The 15,964-nt window shown below is 38.5% G+C and overlaps 1 protein-coding gene and 1 long non-coding RNA gene across 3 annotated transcripts in view; one reads left to right on the top strand and one right to left on the bottom strand.

Moving 5' to 3' along the window:
* Window positions 1-15,964, top strand: part of LARP4B (La ribonucleoprotein 4B) — a 64,238-nt gene that overhangs the window by 2,234 nt on the left and 46,040 nt on the right. The gene's annotated exons all lie outside the window — the stretch shown is intronic.
* On the bottom strand, window positions 7,686-13,399 carry LOC144583793 (uncharacterized). Its single transcript, XR_013537738.1, has 2 exons — window positions 11,648-13,399; window positions 7,686-11,099 (listed from the first exon to the last, which is right to left on the bottom strand). It is a non-coding gene; the product is annotated as an uncharacterized LOC144583793 (long non-coding RNA).

Below are 15,964 nucleotides of genomic sequence, written 5' to 3'. Positions count from 1 at the left end.
TGTATTGAATTACTGTTTTGCAAATTCTGATTTCTGAGAAAAACAGGAGAGGTTCATTGCGCCCCCCCCCCCCCATTTCTTGGATTAAGGCTTTGGTTCAGGACCAGGTTATAGTGATGAGTTTGAAGTTACTGTAGCAACCTTGAAATGCAAACCTGAAGCTTGGATAGCATGGATAGATTTTGGTCTAGTTTTGCTGGCCTTTATCAAAGTACTTAAACAAAATTGATTCAGAAGCCCTAAGAGAAAGAACAGGTATTGGGTCCTTTTGATGAGTGATGATGAGTACCAATTTTTTGATGAGTACAATTCTCAACTGACATAAAATCACTTTAACTTAAGTGAAACCTAGTCGCTTTCAGAGTACCTTTACCAAGATGTTCATATGATCAAATACAGTACATTATTGTTTTTCTTTATGAAAAATCTAATATAAAACTTGCATGGAGTTTGAACTTTCTGCATACATTGCTGTGAGGCTTCACTGTATATTCATATATATTTGTGGTACAGATTGCTTCTACTTTGGAACTCCCTCCCACAGGAGGCTTGGCTGGCTCCATCTTTACTGTTCTTCCACAAGCAAGCAAATTCCTATTTAAGGATTGGTTTTACCAGTACTCCACTCTTAATAGGTTTGCATGGATGAGTGGGGTTTTGCACCCAGACTTCTTTAATCCTACTTCATCACTGTATCCACTATATTACACTAGATATTTGTTTATAATTGACTTATAAAACTAGCAAGTGTTAAATGAGGTGTTAGTACTTGGAATTTAGAATTTGGAATTATTTTATCATATATCATCTGATGAGTGATTAGATAGGTGTCTTAATTTCTAAATTATTATGTAAAACAGAAAATGTAAGGATTCCCAGTGTGATGGAGTGGATAGGTCGATGGACTAGGCCTCTGGAGAACAAGCCATGAATCCCCACTTGGCCATAGAAACGCACTGGTGGAATAGAACTGCTTCTTAAATATCTCACTTACCTTGAAAGCCTTATTAGAGTCTCAGTAAGTTGATTCCAACTTGACAATACAGAACACATTCACAAGGCAGAAAATAGGAATGAAGGTAAAGCTAATGACAAGGCAGAAAATAGGAATGGAGGGAAAAGCTAATAAGGCACTTCATTCAAGTCTTGCTTCTCTGTAGCCTCTTACCAGAAGTTAGTTCAGCACAGAAAATGGGATTAAATATGTGTTTGCTCTCCCAGCCAAGCCAAGAGATATATAAAAGACTGCAGAACACACAGTACTGCATATTGAAATTAAATACACTGTAGGGAATGTGTAACTTTTAGAAATGTCCAATCACATTTCCAGTTTGTCATGTAATTATTGCCAGATTCCAGTTAAACATTAGATTCTCTCTGAAACTAACAACATGAAGTTGTAGTTTTAAAGCATCAGAGGGAGACAAAAGGCCTGCAAGTTGCAGAAAGCAATGACCAGAGTGTCCTTTTGGATAGATTGAAAGGCTGAGCATGCACAACTCTGTTCACAAAAATTATCAGGGGGAGGAACCCTGCACATAATCTTAAATTGTGCTGTCAGGCAGTAAGGGTGAGCATGGTTGAGCTGTGTGGGAACAGTTGAACTCAGTGCTGTCAAATTTAATTTATATGTAAGTACTGTAGATAAGTGCAAGGTAAGTCCCAACAGATTGGCATTGGAAAATGAAACATTGCTACATGAGAAAACTGATATGAAACTGAAAACAAAAATTAGAAGTGTAATATCTTTCAAAGATGCTTGAGGGCTCACAGTAATGAACCTAATACAATGGTGCCTTGATTTATGAACTTAATCCGTTCCAGAAGAACAGTCGTAACTTGAAATGGTCGTAAGTTGAAGAACCATTTCCCATTGAAATTCAGTGAAACCCCATTAATCCTTCCAGCCAATAATAATAATAATAATAATAATAATAATAATAATAATAATAATAATAATAATAATAATAATAATAGACAGCAAGCCCCATCGGAATGCAATGGGTCTGAAAAAAAATCAAACCCCCTACACACACAGCCAAACCCATCGGAGCGCGATGCGGCTGAAAAGAAAATAAATTTTAAAAATCAACAACAAACAGACCAAGCCCCATTGGAAAGCCATGGGGCTGAAAAACAAACAAACCACCAGACACACCAAAAACAGCACAAAAACATAACCCCCCCCAACCCACCCTGCAAAACAAAGTAAATTTACTTACTCAGGAGCAGACAGCAGCACCAGGCAGTCCCAAGCCTCCTCCGATGTACACACTCTAACCGTTGGGGTGAAAGATCTACAAAGAAGCTCTTTGTCAACCAACAGTTAATCCTGTAATTTGAATTCCCCGCCTTTTTCCCCTGCGTCTTTTGTTTGCAACTTGAAGCTCCAGCCGCAAGTCAAAGCAAAATTTTGCAGCTGGAGCTGGTCACAACTTGAAATGGTAATATGCCGGGACGGTCGTAAGTTGATGCACCACTGTACGCAAATACACTTCTTTACCTTGTCATAAAGGGTCAGCCTAATCTGCTGCTGTGGAAGTTTCTTGACCAGCCCTTTAAGACAAGGGAAATAAGTGTATTTGTGTATTAGGTATGTATATGTGGCACTTGTCTTAAAGACCACTCATTATTTATTTATTTATTTATTTGATTTATATCCCGCCCATCTGGTCTGGTCGACCACTCATGATACACCTATGTAACACTGACCAAATGGGTTTGCTCCAGGTCTCTATGCCATTTGGATTTGAGAATTACATGAAATAGCATACCAGACCTTCTGCTGACCCTATTTAGCCTGCTTCAGCCCAGCAGTGTAGATAAGCCCCAATGCAGTGGTCCCCAACCTTGGGCCTCCAGATGTTCTTGGGCTTCAACTCCCAGAAATCCTGGCCAGCAGAGGTGATGGTGAAGGCTTCTGGGAGTTGTAGTCCAAGAATATCTGGAGGTCCAAGGTTGGGGACCACTACCCTAAGGCAGTAAGGGCATTAATTTTTCCCCCTCGTTGTGTATACCATACACAGAGACACCATTCAGCTGTAAACAACGCAGATAAAGAGATCCTTGTAGCCATTTGCAGGGAAGTTGTACATGTGGGAAAGGTCTGTAAGAAGGCCTGGTAATATGTACACCTCTTTTTGTTGCCCTGACAAAATAAGTTAGAGTGAAGTCTAAATCAGAATTCAGGCGTGAATAGGCAGCATCATGTGATTTGGATGCTTCTTGAATCCAAAGAGCTGTTTAGGCTTTCACAAGCAGATTCTACAACTAAGTGGAACTTCTTACTTTTACTTCCATGCTGTGTTAAATATGTATTTTGAAGCTTGTGTTGTAATGTGCTGGGGTGATTGTGGTGGGAAACAGTTGAAAACTTTATTGCATTAATGGTTTCATGGATCTGTAGCATGTTTGCTGGTTCTTAAAACTTTCATTTTTAGATTGCTACAGCTCTGCCGTTTGTCAGTCTCTTTTGTATAAAAGATTTAAAACACTTAAGTCCAAAACTGACTTGTTACACTGAGATGGAATCCAAAGTCAGAAAATGGAGAAATGCAGAATGGAGAAATTGATGTGAGGACTTTGATGCTTGCCTGCTTCTTATAATTATGTTATTTCACAGAATAACCAAGTATGCATGCATTACAATTGCCTTAAATGGCAGGTCAGACTTGTATTCAGAAAAATATGCTGACCTTCTGCTTCATAATGCATAATACTGGAAGCAAGCAGTATACATATATATTAGACACCAACAGTGATTAAGGCTAATAAACTAATAGCCAGAAATAGTTGGTTCAGAAAGCTGACCTTAAACATTAGGCTTCCAAGGTATGTGTTGTAATTGAGAGCTCCTAGGTGTTGCCTCAATTAAAATTTTATTTAGCTCTTGACAAAGGTTAGTTAAGTACATGACATGCACAGTGAAACAATGCTGTACAAATTCAAATCACTTCTGGAGGAGACTTGATTTGAGTACCCTCTTGAAACAATTTATCACTAAATTATAAATATTAGTCTTTTTTATTAGCTTTCATTTATATGATTCTAGATGAAGTAATGTGAGGCTAATGCATGTGATATGGTCTTGGGAAAAAATTTTAAGGCTGTAATGCTGTCTTGGCTTATTTTGGGGGGGGGGGTTTGAGTACCAGATGAGTTCCAGTATGCAAGTGGAAAAAATAGGTTGCTTTTTAAAAAGAAATTAAATTTCTGGGAGTTATAGTCCTTTTTTAAGTAGGCATCTAGTATTTCAGACATTTGTATCTGAATTGTCTATATTTACAACCCCCTCCTGATTTTGTGTGTCTCCTGATTTTCCGTGTCACGCAGCACGTTCATCACTCGCGTAATTCTCGGTCTTTGTGATAGTTTTCCCATTCATATTAAATAATAAAGTGAATGGATTTTTAAAATGGTTTCTGTTGACCATACTTCCTCCTTGTACGGAAATGAAAAGCAGCTATCTTATTAACAAAACTGTTTAAAACTTGACACTGGTAGCCTGCGATGTCTTATGGCTTTGTTTGACTGAATTACGGTGTTCTAGGAATTTGGAAGATCCATTGCTTCATATACAGTGGTGGCTCGCAAGACAGGGACTCCGTTTAATGACGAATCTGCATTACGACGAGGTTTTTGTGATCGCAAAAGCGATCGCAAAACGACATTTTGACTGGGGGAATTTCACTGCGGGATGATCGGTTCCCTGTTTCGGGAACCGATTTTCGCTTCCCGACGATCAAAACAGCTGATCGTCAGGTTTTCAAAATGGCCACCGGGTGCTCAAAATGGCTCCCCGCTGTGTTTAGGAGCCATTTTTCACTGCATAGGCACCCGAAAATGGCCACCCCTATGGAGGATCTTCGCTGGATGGTGAGTTCTTAGCCAATTGGAATGCATTAACCAGGGTTTAATGCGTTTTATTTTCACTTTACAATGTTTTCGTTCTATAGTGATTTCGCTGGAACGAATTAACGTCATAATGCGAGGCACCACTGTATCAAATACTACTGCCTCTTCTGTGCTTAACATGAACAGTAGGCTTTTTCTAAATAATGATACACCCATCTTAGACGTGAAAGTGGCTAATTGCCCACCAGCACATTCCCTGTTCCTAGTGATCCTACTACACACAGTGGACAAAATAATTGTTGGCATAAACAAGTAGGGCCTTCTTCACAGTGGCACCCACACTCTGGAACCAACTCCTGGTGTAGCTGCTCGTGGACTACTTCTCCAAATGTTTAAAATGCTCTTGAAAACATTCCTTTTCAACGAGGCCTTTCTTCGTTACTCTGCCTGATTTTTTATATATGTGCGATCCACTTTTAATTTGCAATTACGCCTCTTGGAGTTTTATACTATTCTTTGTATGTTCTGTTTTAATTCTAAGAATTTTAATTCTACTGATTGTAAATTGCCCAGAATAGTGCATTTTCTCAATCTTAGTGGTATTGACTCTTAAATTCTTCCATCCTAAGTCTTCCAAAGGTTTCCCCATGTGGCAAAAGGGAATCTGAAAGAGAGAGAGTAGAAAGCTTTCAAATCATTTAAATTAAATATTATTGTCACCAGATGATGTCATACCGCTCTGTGGTATATTTTTATGTCAAAAGGATTTTGGCAGCATGACCTGTGAAGAGAGCATTTTGTTAGTGTGGATAGACATAGTGTAACAGTAAGAAAACCTAGCTTTAGATTGTTATGGACATGTCCTGTGAACTTTGGTTAACTCAAAACAGCTTGTCTGCCTTCTGAACTTAAACTCCGAGATTTGCAAATGAAGCTAAATTGCAATTCAGAGCATTGGCAGAGGAAGATATACACAACTGCTACTGCTACTTTTGTTCCTACAATGTTTCTACAAAGTTGTTTCCCACTTGGTAAGGAAGCTACAGTACTTTCTTTGATAGGATGATTGCTAAAATGATAACATGTAGTTTGCAACCTGGTTCATTTTTTCTTTCCTGCAAATAAGCTTAGGAGATTTTAGCATAGCGGTATAAAATTTAGTCCACAAAACTTTTAAATAGAATACATGTTGAATGTATGTGCTATTCAGTAGCAATCTGACATTTTTAATATGGCTTGTGGTTAGTTTTGGGAAGTAGCAACCATCATTAGTAAGTTTTATGTGCACAAATGCACACCTTGGCAAGCAGCTACCTATTCATATTGCCCTGCCAATCAATAATGAAAGTTTAAGGGTACAAGTGCAATCATGTGTTACAGGGGCCATGGATAATTCACCCATGGCCTTGTTATTTTCAAGTAGAACTAAAGGTTACTTAGTGTCAGGGTGGATAAAAATCAATCTTTTTTTAAAAAGTGAATGGGTTTATATCACAATTACACTGTGCATGTGTATACTGTTTCATATCGGCTCACATTGTTTATGTCCTGTCCCTTTTTCAGTGCTTGGTAAAGCTAAAAAAGATGATGTATCATTAGAACTGGTGTACATTTACCTCCATGGTCCTCTAAAAATTAACATTTTCCTGATACGAATATTTTTATTTATAGAACGAAATCGTCTTGCTTAGTGTAGTAAGTCACAACTAGAGTAGGCCCACCAAATCAGTGGGGATTTTGTGAGTCAGCTCCTCCATAGGTTCTATTAATTCAGTGGACCTACTCTAATTGCAAGTGACTGTGCTGAGCAACAGGATTTCATTGATTTTGAGGGTTTATAATTAGTTTGTGAAGGTCTTAAGTAATTTTAACAGATATTGGGTACTTCTCCCAACTTTTCTGATTTTGAATTAAATATACAAGGTAAGGCTCGTTTGACTCATGCGGGATATTTTTTGAATAATAAACATTAGAGAAATCATTCAGAGGTGTTGAATGAATTTGTCTTGCTTTATGTCAAATCCTGACATGAAGGAAACGGAATATTTGTGCCTAAATGGTCCCAAATCTTTTTTGTTCCAGAGCTTGTACACCCCAGTCTACATGTGGGGAAACGGGGCTCACTGTGTGGCACATTTTAAATCAGTCATCTTATGAATAATTTCTTGGTAATGAGTAGCTTTTACCACCTAGAAATTGCAGCCTTATAGTCACAGTGATTCAAACTGTAATTTGCAGCATGTTTCCCACCAATTCTGGCTGGCTGTGGAAAAAAATGGACGCTATTCTTGTTCAGTTTCGTTTTTTCTGGAGCCTTGTCAGTAGTTAAGACAGTAGTTCCATAACAAATGTCTCTTGCTTTGTCGTAGAGTATGTTTAAAGGTTGTCTGGCGTTGCAATTCCTGTCTCCTTTTAATTTTTAAAAGGTATGTTCTTTAACTGTATATGTGCAGCTACCACAAAAACTGGAAATTTCCTAAGAACTCTTTCAGCTACTTATTTTTGAAATCCCGTAAACAACAGGGTTTTCAGTCTGGCTTGTACAGTATGTCTTTTCAAAATGAATTGTGCTCTGGTTGGCAAATCTTATGGTGCTGTTAAATATCTGTAAGGACTATAGCCCTAAGGAGACCAGAGTGCTTTTTTAAAAAGAAGTACAGTAGTATTTAATTCATCTATCCATCTGTTTGTAGACAGATTACCACCTCTGTCCATGGGCTGGCTAGTCTTCTGAGATTACTTGCTAGATACAGTATTGACTAAATATACCTCGATGGGCCACTAAGTAGGTTGGTCAGCTTGCACTGTTTTTGCTTGTCATTCCTAGAGAACAGAGTCATGGGGGTGGAAAAGATAGCTCTGATGAGCAGTTGTTTTAGGATCACTGCTTCATAATAGCTTCACCTTCAGTCGATTGCAGGGATGACTGAGTAGCTTCATACGTGGTCTTCCTGCACAGCCAGCCAAATACTGTATTGGCTAGAATCCAACTGAATATTTGGAATGGCACGACTGCAGTGGTGTCATATGTAACAGTGAATAGTCTGAAATTAACAAGTCTGCAGATGAGTTCCAAGCTGCATGCCAGTTGTGTGACCCAGAATGTGACTAGGAATTCAAGCAGGGGTTCATTGCCCTGAGTTACACCATTGTACTTGTGCTGGCTTAAATATTTCACCTGGTTTCTAGCCATTATATACCACCATACATAGGCTCAAGAGAGCTTACAAAAAGCGAATTCTGAAAAAGTATAAATTATAACACAAAATGCAGTTAGATATATTAATGGTTGAAGATCACTAAATTAAACCTAGTGGTGGGATTTTTTAAATTTTCTCAACTACAAAATCCATAAATCTCCCTTCTGAGAGTTCTGCTTATTTTACAACCACCTTACAAATACTTAAACGTGATTCATATGAAGGAAAAGCCTAAATGGGTAGGCTTTGAGGCTTAATAAGGCCTAGCTCTGCCCATGTGTTTTGCTCAGAAAGAAAGCAGCCAGCTAGCGCTGGGGCAGGAGGCTAAGCCTATTTAAACCTCAAAGCCTTCCAGAAAATCCCAAAGTCCCATCCCTACTTAAAACATTTCCTTCCCCTCAAAGGGAAATGCAGTACCCTCATTAAAAGTTTCTTTCTCTACAGCCTTTTCAGTTTCCAAATGCTTTCCTAAAAGAGAGATGCTAACAGAAATACTCCTTCATAATCTGTTTCCCCCAAAATAAGACAGGGTCTTATATTAATTTTTGCTCCAAAAATGCATTAGCGCTTATTTCCAGGGGATGTTTTATTTTTTTTTTTCATGTACAACAATCTACATTTATTCAAATAGTCATGTTATCTTTTGGTTGCTGCACAAGGGTGGAGGACGGAGTTTCACTTAACTAGGGCTTATTTTTGGAGTAGGGCTTATATTATGAGCATCCTGAAAAATCATACTAGGGCTTATTTTCAGTTTACGTCTTATTTTCTGGAAAACAGGGTATTTAACTAGCGTTTGAATATTGTGTTGTGTTAATTTACTCTTGTGGACAGGAGCTGAGTCACATATATCTGCATCCAACAGACTACAGTATGTTGATTCCTTTTAGGTTTGCTGGTCCTGCACTGCCATTCAGTTGTAGAAATAACACCTGGGTCTATGTGTGAGATTATTGTCCATAAGAACTCAAAGACTGTGTCTTTCCCACCCACTTAAATTGTCCATTTAATAAGTTAATTTTACAGTAGATATCTCAGAATAGTGTTTGAGGAGATACTGTGGAAGAACACCTTTCCCAAACTTGATATCCTCCAAATGACTTGGAGTTTCTATCATGGAAATGCTTGGGAAATGGGACCAGGCTGACATATTTAAAGGGACCAGGGTGGGAAAGTCTGTCCTGATCTAAATGTTTAAAATACTGTAGAGCAAGTCAAATAGTATGATAAATCACTGTTCATTGTTCATTTTCTTTTTTACTATATGTCTTTGGAAAAAAACAGATTGGTTACTCGCCTGTAAAATTTGTGATTGGCTCATTGTAGAAAGGTTTTCCTTGGGAATTTCACTGGAGATTTTTCATGATTAGTGAAAGTCATATGTGAGTAACAGAGAAACAGCAAAGGTAGTAGAGTATATAATGATACTAGATACATTTTGTTTGCAGCCATATCATAGAACATAGATTCACATGTATTTGGCAAATCAGTTGAGGTTTCATATAATTATTCTTGAAATTTTGTTGGTACAGATATTTAGCAATGATTACACAATTAAGTTCGAGACTCAGTACTGTTAAAATTATTTAAAAACTATGACACATCTATGATTCATAAAATACACAAGTTCTGCAAGATGTGTTAAGAAAATGATATAATTTTGTGGCTTTCAAGAGTGACAATAGCAATTTTCAATAAGTTATGTTCTTTCAAGTTTTGTCCAGGGTGGGATACACTCAGTGATGGGTTTGAGTGTATCAGGGAAACTGAAAGCATTCACATCAGAAGTCTAAATTATAAGTCTGGATGCCTAGCAGAATCACTCAGACTATAGGTACCAGAATTCTGGTTAGGAGAGTTTCTGATTAATTCTGTGACCTCTAGTCAAAACAATCTGGAAGTCCCATGCCTCTTATCCAAGAGGATGTGTTACTATATTGTCTAATTTTACAAGATTGCGGCAATATTAGGAAAAGTGTAAATTAGCGAATTTGTGTGGCATCTAGTTAAGTTGATTCTGTTGATAGAGAATTCTCCCTTGGTGTTATGTAAACTGACCCAGGATGTTGTGTTATAAACACCAAACATTCAGCCATTAAAGTGTTGAAGTTCAGTGATGTGCTAATTCCAACATAAAATTATTGCTGCTGAAATCATGTTGCTTTATACCATGGGTGGAAGGCAAAATGCATAGCATTCACAGGCTTCTAACTGGCAATTGACAAGATACCTTCTCAGAAACACACGCACAGACATTATGGCATAGTAAACACTTAAGAATCCCGACAGGGACAGTTAATTGCCAGCTAGAAGCAAATAGCTCATATATACTGAAAAACCAATCTTGCTTATATTGAAATAAAATGATTGGCCCCACCTTGGAAGAATCCAGCTTGCAGGGGCTGAAATATTGATGCTCAAAAGAGGCCTTCTAAAATGGGAAGAGCAGTGACTTTATTATAAACTGAATATGCCTGGTACATGCTTGCCAGGCAATCAATATTGTATAGGTGAAGGAGAGAGAATTACAGATCAACAAAAGTTCCAAGCTATTACGGAAGGAGTAAGGGGGGGGGAGATCTTTTAAGAAATAACGGAGTGAAAGTCCTCCAGAAAGGAAGACATTTTGCCATGTATCTCCAGGGAATTAGTGTACAGTTTTGTAAGGCACATTTAAAGTATTCCTGCATTAAAAATCCAGAACAGTTTTGTTTGTCCCAGCCCAGACTGCTTCCAGTAATATTCTCTCAGGGTTTTTGAGACCAGGTTCCTGACACAAGCCTTCAAAGGGATAATCAGCTCCAAAGCTGTCAGTCAGGAGTTAAAAATTCAATTAACTTCTTCCTAGCCAAACAGTTATTTGTGCATGTAATGATATTCTGTCTGGTTGTAAAAAATATTTTAAAAGATATTTAAAAACAGAGAAAAATATTTAAAAGGTCAGTCATCTAAACTGAAATTTCTGTTTGCTTTATTGCTAGGATGGTGTTACTCAATGTTGAGAAATTTGGTGCCTATATCCTGCCATAGTCTCAACCATTCTACCTGTTGTTACATAACAGCACTGATGTTACCTGTCTGTCATGGGTTTGGAGGGAAAGTTCCATCCTATGGGGAGTGGAAGGCGGGACATCAGGGGGAGGGGCTGTACTGTATAAATATGTGATGCCTGTGTGGTGAGTTTAGGAGACACACGGAGACGCTGAGAGACTGGGTTGTGACGAAGCAGCAGCTGGGAAGAAGAAGCTGTTGTGGGAGTCTGTGTGTCAGACAGGGTACTACTGTGTGTCAGAGTACCAACCTGATAGGTTCAGGTGTCTGTTGGTTAGCCAGAACTGATAGGTTCAGGGTCTGTGCTTTAAGTTAAGGGTTCTGGGTGAACCAAACTGTATGCTTGTATGAGTGAGAATAAGCCACGTTATTTTATCCTATTCACCTAATTGTTTATTTTTCCCTGTGTGTATTTAAAATAAACCTTATTCTTTTTATTGTTTGAAAAATCCATCCCTGGTCTGTGTGACTTCTTAAAGGGAATGGTTGGTGGCAGCTTAGTTAACGTGTGGCAGATCCCAGTAGGTCTGGGTTTGTCACACCTGTCTTGTTGTATAACTGTTGATAAATAAGAAAAAAACTCCAAAGATGTTACGTGGCATCAAGTCACTTCTGATGTGTGGTGACTACATGAGTTAATGATCTCCAAAATTTCCTATCATTAACAATTCTGTTCAGAACTTGCAAACCAAGATCCTGCCCCCCCTCCCAATTTTCTTTTCCAGTACGTTCTGCTCAGGTTTTGCAAGCTAACACCTGTGTGGTCCTTTATTGAGACAATCTGTCTCACATTAGGTCTTCCTGTTTTCTCCCTTTTGGTCTCCCTTTTCCCAGAAATATTCTGGCTGGTTCTATATTCTAATTATATGTGCATGATAGAATAGCCTCGGTTTTGCTGTAGTCAGAATTGAGCCTTCACTTGATTGAGCACCCACTTTTTTACCTTTTTAGCTGTCTGTGGTAGCGGTAAGGCTCTCCTCCAACCTCAAATTCCAAATGAGTTGATTTTGATCCCTATCTTTCTTTCACATAGTATGGATGGTTCTGATCTTGGTTTCTAGCAACAATCTTTGCTAACTGCCAGGTCTCCCTTTTTTTAATTTCAAAAGCTGAGGAGACATACTATGAAAAACTTTCACATAATATGTTTGTAGAGCTTTTGGTTTGATATAGCTTTTCTTCCTCAGGTTGGCTTCCCCAAGGAAAGGGTTTGGAAATTGGAATGTAGCTTTCTAGCCTGCATACTGGGGAAATTAAGAGGTGTGTATGTTTCTCTATTCTGTGTGTTGGAATAGAGAAACATTCCAACACATGGTTTGTTTCTCCCTTTGCTTCACCATTTCATTAAGTACAAGACAGCCCTTCAGAATATTTTGGCACAGAGGGACTACAGCCACATCCAAGCTGTTCTTGCTTCTGTCATCTCCCAGCAACTATAGTACAGAATATGCGCTCATCTTCTGGGATTGTCTACCACTAGATAACTATATGAGGAAAGTTTCTGTTGGAAATTGTGTTTAGTATGTGCATACTTAGACTTCTGTTTCAGTAAACAAGCAAATTTATGTATGTGGAATATTATGCTTCTATATCCACAATTCAAATGCCAGGAAATAGCCTGATATTGTTGCACAATATCGTGCCCACGTTGCCAGCAGGAAAAAGGATGCTAAGCTTTACATAGCAAAGGGCAACTGAATGTTGGCAACACCAATGGCGGCCGTGAAGATGGCCAATGGGATACCCTCTTACACTCGCTACCATTCCCACCTGTCAAAAAACAGCCCTGATAATTGTTTTGTGTTTGGAAGACAAATGGTTAATTGGTTAACTGATTTAAAAAGGAGTCAGCTTCTGGGATTGTCCATTGCTTGGCATCACTTTGGGAATGAAAGTTAGCACAAGAGGGTATATTGTAGACCAATATTGTTGTAGAACACGGGTGGGCAATTAATTTCTATAGGGACTCGTATGAAAAATTTGAACTGTGTTCGGGGGCCAAACCACCTTTACTTAAAAATAAAATGAAATAGTGATGTTATGATTATTCTTATTTTAAACGTGTTAATCTTCACAAATACTTAAGAGGTTTTTTGCAGTATGTTAAAGATAAGCAACTGATCAACTTTAGACAAAAAGCTATAAATGGTTTTGATATTCAAAACTGTCTGCGGGCCGGACAGGAGCAGCTCACGGGCCGTATGTGATCCTCGGGCTGCACTTTGCCCAGGTCTGTTGTAGAATATCTCAGATATTGCAATTCAGCTGTGCAAGTGGGAGTTTCATGTGCTCTGAGAGATTTTGATTTTTTTACTTTGGCTGCAGCTTTCTGTGCCACAAGAAGACTTTTACAAGTACAGTGGTGCCTCGCACAGCGAGGTTAATCCGTTCCGGATTAACCCTCGCTGTGTGAAAACATCGCTGAGCGGGACAGAAAAGCCCATTGGAACACATTAAACAGTGTTTAATGCGTTCCAAAAGGCTCCTTTACTCACCGTTCAGCGATGTTCCTCTATCGCCGGCAGCCATTTTCGCGCCCTCCCCTCGCTTAACGAGGGCGCGAAAACGCTGCGCGTGGCCATTTTGGGGCTGCGGAACAGCTGATCGGCGGGTCGCAAAGCGAAGGTCGGTAAGCGAACCGCTTACCGACCTTCGCTCTGCGATTTCCGCCCATTGGGGCCGTCGCTCTGCGATCGCATTAGCGATCGGGGAAAAAAAATCATCGCTCTACGGGGCGCTCGTTGTGCGAGGCACCACTGTATCTCCTTATCTTTTGGGATTAGCTTTAGATATCAAAATTGTGGGTGAAAATGAGAAATTGGTGATGCCTCTCTGAATGGGTGGAGCTATTTTTGCAGTTCAATCTTTTTGGATTAAAGTCTTCATCTTTAATTTAGAACAGTGGTTCTTAACCTTTGTTACTCGGATGTTTTTGAACTGCAACTCCCAGAAACCCCAGCTTAGCACAGTTGGTGGTGAAGGCTTCTGGGAGTTGCAGTCCAAAACTCCTGAGTAACCCAAGGTTAAGAACCAGTGATTTAGAACATGGGAAACAAACTTGTTTACTCCTTTAATTGAACAGTGAATCTTAGAGATTTATTTGTGATCCATTGTAACTTGCCAGGGAACTTGTCCTTCTGTAGTTTTCAGGTACCTGGTTATTCATGAAAGAGAAGTGTACAACTGTTGAGTGAAGTTTGCTCGATTTTCCTATACTGTATTTATTTTTCACCAGATTCATAGTATCACTGTACAGTACAGCTGATAGCATAGCTATCATTGTGATATTTTTGAGGAAATAGAAAAGCAGGTTTAATTTAAGTGAAATTGCATATACTTTTTCATACATGTGAAGTATATGAATTCATCTTTTGTAAAAATAAAAAAATAGTTTAAATATAGCAGTGTCAAGATTTATTTTAACAAAGTACTTCATATTCCTTCTGTAGTCTGTGCTCCTTTGCAAGGCAATTTTCTGATTCAGATTTATTAAAATAATCACGCCGGTCTAGCTAAGAAACAAGTGAAAGGACTGCAGAAAACTTTTTGAGAGCAAAACAACACTGTCAACATGTGCCTTCTGATCTGACTAGAGGATTTCAGTATTTCAAATCCCTTGCTAATACAGGATTTTATGTTATACTACTTTCCTGTGTAGTTCTTTTCAAGTCTGCTGGTAATAAATATTCCACAAAACTGTTTTCAAAACAACTTGATTATTTGTATCAAGGCATTGCAACTACATGTTTAAATGAATAGAAATTCATAGTTTCATCCTTTACTGAGGTAGTAGAATAAAGCACTAGTAAATAATTCTCAATCTGAACTTTACAAACAACTCATGAAACATTAGTTTTCATGAAGTAGCAAGTTCAGAATTCTTTCCCATTCATGAGACTTAAACAAAAGAAAAGATATTGTGTTAAGCTATAACACTTTTTCTTGAGTTTATAGCTTGGTGTCCCCAAATACTTAATGCAGTTATTAGGAGAGAGAAAAATGATTCCCTCCCCCCCAAGTTAATTTAGTGTAAGCCAAATAAAAGAACAGTTTTGGCATTCTTCCTTCCTTCATTCTTGCCTCAGACACAAGAGTTAGAGGCTTTATTTGAAACTGCAGGAAAAAGGAAGTACTAGAAAGTTGGTTACAGCTTCTGTTTGGAGTTAATTTCTCAGTCTAGTTGCTCTAGTTTTATAGTGCTATAGCTGTCTGAGTGGCATGTCTCACGTTTACCCCGTGGCCCCTGCTCGTTCCACCAAACGCAGAGCTCACAAAGGTATCTCAACACGCCTTATGACGCGCTGCCACCAGTTGATCTCTTTATCAACTTAATTTTCTTATGAAAGACTAAGGTCCATCCAGTACTGACTTTTTAACAGAAACAGGTTTATTGATTACACGTGGTTTCAGGTATAATTCTTAAGCACATTCTTAAAGTTCCACAAAGCTTCAATATTTTTCATTAATCTCTTCTATATTAATTAACACAAGTCACACTATGACTAATCACTGCCTAATCACTCCTTAAACACTTTCTGTCTCAAAACCCCAAATTATTCTCCTCTCCAGCTTTCTCTGACTCTTGACTCCGCCTCTTCAGCACCCCCTTTGGCTCCGCCTCACAACCATATTAACATACAATTTATGAATAATGCATAACTTGCGGTGGAAGCCACAGCATGTGTTTGTTTTAAATATATGGTTTAAAAATTCATATTTATTGAAGCTTATTCTTCTCAAGAAGATCCATGTTGGCAAGTATTTCTGTCCGAGTATGGTAAAACAGATTTTGAAGTTTAGCTTGTACCTAACAGAATCCAGAATATCTTAATACACCATTTGTTCTCGTACTTGGCATT

The sequence above is a fragment of the Pogona vitticeps genome, chromosome 6, assembly GCF_051106095.1.
Source record: "Pogona vitticeps strain Pit_001003342236 chromosome 6, PviZW2.1, whole genome shotgun sequence".
Taxonomy (NCBI): Eukaryota; Metazoa; Chordata; class Lepidosauria; order Squamata; family Agamidae; genus Pogona; species Pogona vitticeps.
This window is presented reverse-complemented; position numbering and strand designations above follow the sequence as displayed.